The sequence below is a fragment of the Bos grunniens genome, chromosome 22 (assembly GCF_055505025.1).
Source record: "Bos grunniens cultivar Pamir isolate PY7600 chromosome 22, Bosgru_T2T1.0, whole genome shotgun sequence".
NCBI classification, from domain to species: Eukaryota; Metazoa; Chordata; class Mammalia; order Artiodactyla; family Bovidae; genus Bos; species Bos grunniens.
In genome coordinates this window covers 44,703,742-44,709,978 of record NC_141186.1, presented here as the reverse complement: position 1 = coordinate 44,709,978, position 6,237 = coordinate 44,703,742, and the positions used below count along the sequence as shown (strand labels likewise).

The following is a 6,237-nucleotide window of genomic DNA, read 5'->3' as shown; positions in this document are numbered from 1 at the left end:
TGTTTTAGCATATTTGTTGAAAACATTATCCTTTGCCACTAAAGTGCCTTTGTAACTTTGTTGAAAATCAACTGACCAAAAAAAAAAACCAAATCAACAGACCATATGTCTCGTATTTCTGCGCTCTGTTGGGACTGTTGACTGTCTACCATGCCAATAATACACTGTTTTGGTTATTGCAGAGTCACAGTGAGTTTTAGGTAAGGTTTTCAATTTTGTTCACCCTTTTCAGAGTTGTTTTAGCTATTCCAGCTGTCTCAGGTTTCCACACGAATTTTAGAACCAGCTTGTGCTCTCTGTTCAGTTCAGTTCAGTTGCTCAGTCGTGTCCGACTCTTTGTGACCCCATGAATTGCAGCACACCAGGCCTCCCTGTCCATCACCATCTCCCAGAGTTCACTCAAACTCACATCCATCGAGTCAGTGATGCCATCCAGCCATCTCATCCTCTGTCGTCCCCTTTTCCTCCTGCCCCCAATCTCTCTGCTCAGTGGTGTCCAACTCTTTGCAACATTTTTTTTTTCTCTTTTCTTTGCAACATTTTGGATTGCCGCCAGTCAGGCTCCTCCCTCCATGGGATTTCCCAGCCAAGAATACTGGAGTGGGTTGCCATTGCCTCCTCCAGGGGATTTTCCCAATCCACAGATTAAATCTGCATCTCCTGTGTCTCCTGCATTGCAGGTGGATTCTTTACCACTGAGCCATCAGGGAAGCTCTTCTATAAAATAGTCTACCTAGATTGAGCTTCTATAAAATAGTCTACCTAGATAGAGATTGTGTTAAATCTGTGGATTAATTTTGGCCAAAGTTGACACCTTGATAGTCCTGAGGCTTCCAGTTTATGAACACAGTACATTTCCCCATCTAGTTTGGTGTTAAATTTTCCAACATTTTACCATTTTCAGTGTACATGTTTTGCACTTCTTTTCTCAGATTTATCTCTAATAGCACTGTGAACTTTACCCTATTAGGTGTTGGATATATATTTTTTTCCTTGTAAATATTCCTGTGCTTTGTTCTGGAATGCAGTTGAGCTACTTGAAAATAGTCTGACATCCTTTTTGATCTATAGGACTTGTTAGGTAGAAGCAAACAAGTGTTCACACTAGGGCTAATTATTCTCCACAACTTTTCAGGCCCTCCTGAATACGCTATCCAACTATGATATTCTTTTGGTGTGGGGAGGGGTGGGGACAGGCACTATTCCCAGCATTGAGTGATTTCCTGCTAATCCTTTTGGATAATTCTCGCGCCCTTGGCTAGTTTCTCACGCTTGTGCACTTATAAGCATTCAGCTGAGTACCTGGGGCAGGTAGGGTGGGGGTGGAGGGGGCAGCAGGCCCTCTTCACAGGTCTCCAAGGTTTTCTCCCCATGTAGTGCTCTCCTCTGTTGTCTAAGAGCTGCCTTGGTCTCCCTGACCTCTCAGTCACATCTCTTCCACTCAGGGACTTCACTGGACTAGACGGGCCTCCCTCCCTGCCCTGCTTCCTGACAACCCTCTCAAGGCTGTAAGTTGGAGCAAACGCAGGGCTCACACTCATTCATTCTCTTCTCTCAGGGTCACTGTCCTTCATTGCCTGGTGCCCACTGTCTCTAAAACCAGAGTTTCACATGTGTTGTCTTTCTTTTTTTTTTGGTTGCTTTAGGTGGAGGGTAAACCTATTCCTTGTTACTCCATCATGGCTAGAACTTATCAAAGACATTTAAATAATACGGAAACTCTTTCCTATTTTTCTACATGTTGCATTTTAAGGGCTTGTCAGTCTGTTGTGTGGACCCACACCTCCATCTGGTGCATATTCTATCAAAATAAACCCTTTAACAGTTTTGCAGTATAGGCCTGCTGGTAATGAACTCTTTGAGTTGTTGTTTTTTTTTTTTTTAAATGCTTGAGATAAGTTTATTTTGCCTTTCCTTTGAAAGATATTTTCACGTCTTTTCTCAGAAAATTAGCCATCACAACAAGAAACAGAAACATGAAATCCGCCTTTGGTAACTCCAGAAGACCGCTGTATCCTTGAACCACAACATATGAAAATAGAATGCAAGTGGGGATGATCGCTGAGACAAAGACGCAGAAAGCACGTGGCTATGTTGTTTATCATGTCAGGTCCCAGTACCCGTCAGAGGCCCAGCAGGCTCAGCAGCATATTCAAATTAGGCTTATTCAAACGTGGTGTAAAAACGGACTCTATACAAATTGTGGGCAGGATGTGGAGACAAGCCAATATCCTGGGGCTACTGACAGTGGAGAGGTTCTTCTTCTAGGATGGAGGGGTTACTGGGACTCAGGGAGAAGTCCTCGAGAGGACCTGTGACTTCATGTGAGAGAGGTAGCCAGTGCAAGAAACGGGAGAATAAATACTCCGACCTCACTCATTTCCCTCTCTCTGGTATTATGCAAGGACTTCCCTTTTGGTCAAATAAAACCAGAGGCGACAAGTGAGAGTTCACTGATGAAGTACATGTACACCACAGGCACATAAAATGACGGATTAGTGTAGTCAGCTTGGAAACATCAGCAAAAAACAATCCCATAAGCTACTATTATCCCCACATAAATGAACAGTGCAAGAAGAAAAATACAACAAAACTATGATAGCCTGAGAGTTTAGCAAAGATAAGGCCTTCACTACATAAGAACAGGGATGCTCTAAGAATAGGAACAATGATTAAAAAAAAAAAAAACTTCTCCCCAAATTAACAGAAGCATTAGAAAATAAAGGTGAAGAAATTCCCATGAGAAAGAACAAACTATTAGGAAATAAAAGTAGGAATAAAAAAGATAAGAATATATAAAAACCAGTCCAGGAGTGAAAAGACCAAATCCAGAGGTTCAACATCTCTCTTACTGGAAAATTCCTGAAAGAGAAAACAGAAAATTGTGGAAAGGACTACACTGATGAAAAAAAAAAAAAAAATGCAAGAAAACATTCCAGATTCTGTGGATTGAGAAGACCTCTCTACCCTACCCCCCAAATATGCAGAGATGAATGAAAAAGATCCCAGCCAAGGCCACACTTTTGAGAATTTTCAAAACACCATGTGCAAAATTAAAAGTGATTATTAAATAACAATGATGAAAACTACTGGCTCTTACTAGTTTTCAAAGTGACCTCACAAACAACGTCTCACTTTTCAAATGGCCTCAGGGCTTATGGTATTTCCATTTCATTAGACATCGGCTGAACAGAATATTGAGGATGATATTTTTCAAAACATCACAGGTGAGACAGTTCACTGACATTTAGGTGTGTTTGTGTGTGAACATGTATGGGGATTTGGGCAAATTATCTAGAAAGCAGGTCCAGTTTTATGAACTAGATGATCAGTTCTCAAAGATAGAGTGCCATTTCTAATTCCTCACTAACCTCCAGGTCAACTGATGAACTGCTGCTTCCTGTGGGCAGATCTATGTAGCTGACTGATGTGCAAACCAATCTGGAAGAAGGAAATAAGATGCAGCGAGCACTGACTACTGTTTTGCAAACTTGTTTGCATGAGTACCCTCTAGGTACATTCAATACAGTTGACTTTTCTCATTGTGTGTTCACATGGGCAAGGTTTCAAACCTTCGTGGTCTTCAGATTCTTTCTGGTGAGTTGGGGCTTGAGATATCCTCTTCAAGTTCCCAATACTGTAATTCTAGAATTCTGTCAATAAATGAGATAGCTGAATTAAATCAGTCAACCGCATCAGTGACAGGTGATAATCAATGACTTTTTCCACAAAGCCAAGGGGATCCAGGTGAGACAACACACCGAAGTCAAATTGTGTGGTCAGCCACTCTCTTTATTAAATCTCCAAGGGATCCTCAGGCTTCTGGAGAATTAGTTAAAGGTGGATGTGGACCTAATGTAAATGGGAACTTCAACAGCCTGTGTACCAACATGGTGGGCTGCAGTTTTCTGGAACCACAGAGACTTTGTTAAAACAGGATTGTAGTTAAGAAGAGTTCTGCATGCTCAGCTGCTGCAGATGGTGCTAGGAATGGAAATGAAACAAGCTGGTGGTGGTGACCACTAACCAGAAGCTGAAACCACACTCTAATTTTGCACAAAATTGCTAGGTCTGGCTCTTCTCTTTGCTTATGACTTTCATTTACTCTGAGACAATTATATTTAGCTGTGTGACCAACAACATCTTGAAAACAGACTGAAGAAAACCATTTAGCCCTCAGTCATTTGTACTAACCCACAAAATGTCAGTACAAATATCTTCTAATAGACTAGGAGAGACATACTCTCTAGTAATAAAGTCAGTACAATCAAGGGAATCAAAAGTGGAGGGAACATCCAAAGTAGTACTGGAAAAGGATGAGGAAGATGAAAAGGAGAGAAGAGTAAGAAAAAGAGAGCAAGGAGTTTTCACTTGGGAAAAAATTTGGGCTTACTTTTATTTATGTGAGTATCTTGAGTAATCTGGGAATTAATAGCATGTTGACAAAAATGGTGATTGCTTATTATAAAGATAAGATTAAATACCAGCCTTACTGGGCCAATATGCTACTGAGAATTGGCTGTCAAGTACTTAAAACTGCTGAACCTTAACCTAACCATTTTAATTCTTTTTTAAAGTAGACTAAAATTCCAGGAAGAATTTCAAAGTGAAATTTCCCTGCTATTATTTGGCATCAAGTTCATCAATAGGAACCTATACTAACAGTGATATTACACTTCTTTTCCATAACAATCATGACATCCTCTGACACACAGTACAGATTCAAGATATAGTTGTTAAAAATGAATAAGTGAATAAGTGAGTAGAGCCAAAGCAGTCCTGAGAAAGAAAAATGGATCTGGAGTAATCGGACTCCCTGACTTCAAGCTACGCTATTAAGCTACAGTGAACAAAACAGTTTGGTACTGGCACAAAAACAAAAATACAGATCATCAGGACAGAAAGCCCAGAAATAAACCCATGCACTTATGGTCGATAAATCTACAATGCAGTGTCTTCAAGAAACAATGTTGGGAAAACTGGATAGCCACATGTTAAAAAATGAAATTAGAACGTTCTTTAACATCATACACAAAAATAAACTCAAAATGGATTAAAGACTTAAATGTAAGACTGGACTCTAAAACTCTTAAGAGGAAAACATAGGTAGAATACTCTGCCATAAACTGCAGCAGTATCTTTTTGGATCTGTCAGAGTGACGGAAACAAAACTAAAAATAAACAAATTGGATCTAATTAAACTAAAAAGCTTTTGCAAAGTAAAGGAAACCATAAACAAAATGAAAAGACAACCTACAGAATGGGAGAAAATATTTGCAAACAATGTAACTGCCAAGGGATTAATTCCTAAAATTTACAAAAAGCTCATGCAGCTTAATATATATATATATATAAAATCCTCCCCCCGCCAAAATGGGCAGAAGACCTAAACTGACATTTCACCAAAGAAGACATACAGATGGCCAGGAAACGTATGAAAAGATGTTCAATGCCACTTATTATTAGAGAAATGCAAATCAAAACTATGAGACATCGCCTCACACCAGTCAGAAAGGCTATCATCACAAAGTCTACAAACAATAAATGCCAGAGATGGTATGGAGAAAAGGGAACCCTCCTACACAGCTGGTGGGAATGTAAATTGGTACAGCCACTATGAAGAGTGGTATAGAGGTTTCTTAAGAAACTAAAAATAGAGCTACCATATGATCCAGCAATCCCATATATCCAGAGAAAAACGTGACTGGAAAGAATACATGCACCCCTATGTTCACTGTAGTGCTGTTTACAATAGCCAAGACATGGAGCAACCTAAATGTCCATTGACAGATGAATGGATGAAGCATAAGCGCTACATATATACAACAGAATATTAGTCATTAAAAAGAATGAAACAGTGCCATTTGCAGCAACGTGGATGGGCCTGGAGATTATCACACTAAGTCAGTCAGAGAAAGACAAATATCATGATATCACTTCTAAGAGGAATCTAAAAAACAAAAGATACAAATGAAGTTATTCACAAAACAGAAACAGACTCACAGATGTAGAGGATGAATTTATGGTTACGGGGGTGAGGAAGGGCAGTGGAAGATGTATTTGGAGTTTGGGGATGACAGGTACACACTACTGTACATGAAACAGATGACCAATGAGCACTTACTGTACAGCACAGGAACTCTGCTCCATATTCTGTAGTAATCTAAATGGGAAAAAAATCTGAAAGAGAATAGATACAGGTATACATGTATAATGGAATCACTTTGTTATACACTA

At 39.6% G+C, this 6,237-nt stretch overlaps 1 long non-coding RNA gene across 1 annotated transcript; it reads left to right on the top strand.

The window, feature by feature from the left end:
* The first annotated feature begins 1,168 nt into the window (after positions 1–1,168).
* Positions 1,169–2,074, top strand: LOC147348364 (uncharacterized). Its single transcript, XR_015151504.1, has 2 exons — positions 1,169–1,508; positions 1,946–2,074. It is a non-coding gene; the product is annotated as an uncharacterized LOC147348364 (long non-coding RNA).
* The last annotated feature ends 4,163 nt before the right edge of the window (positions 2,075–6,237 follow it).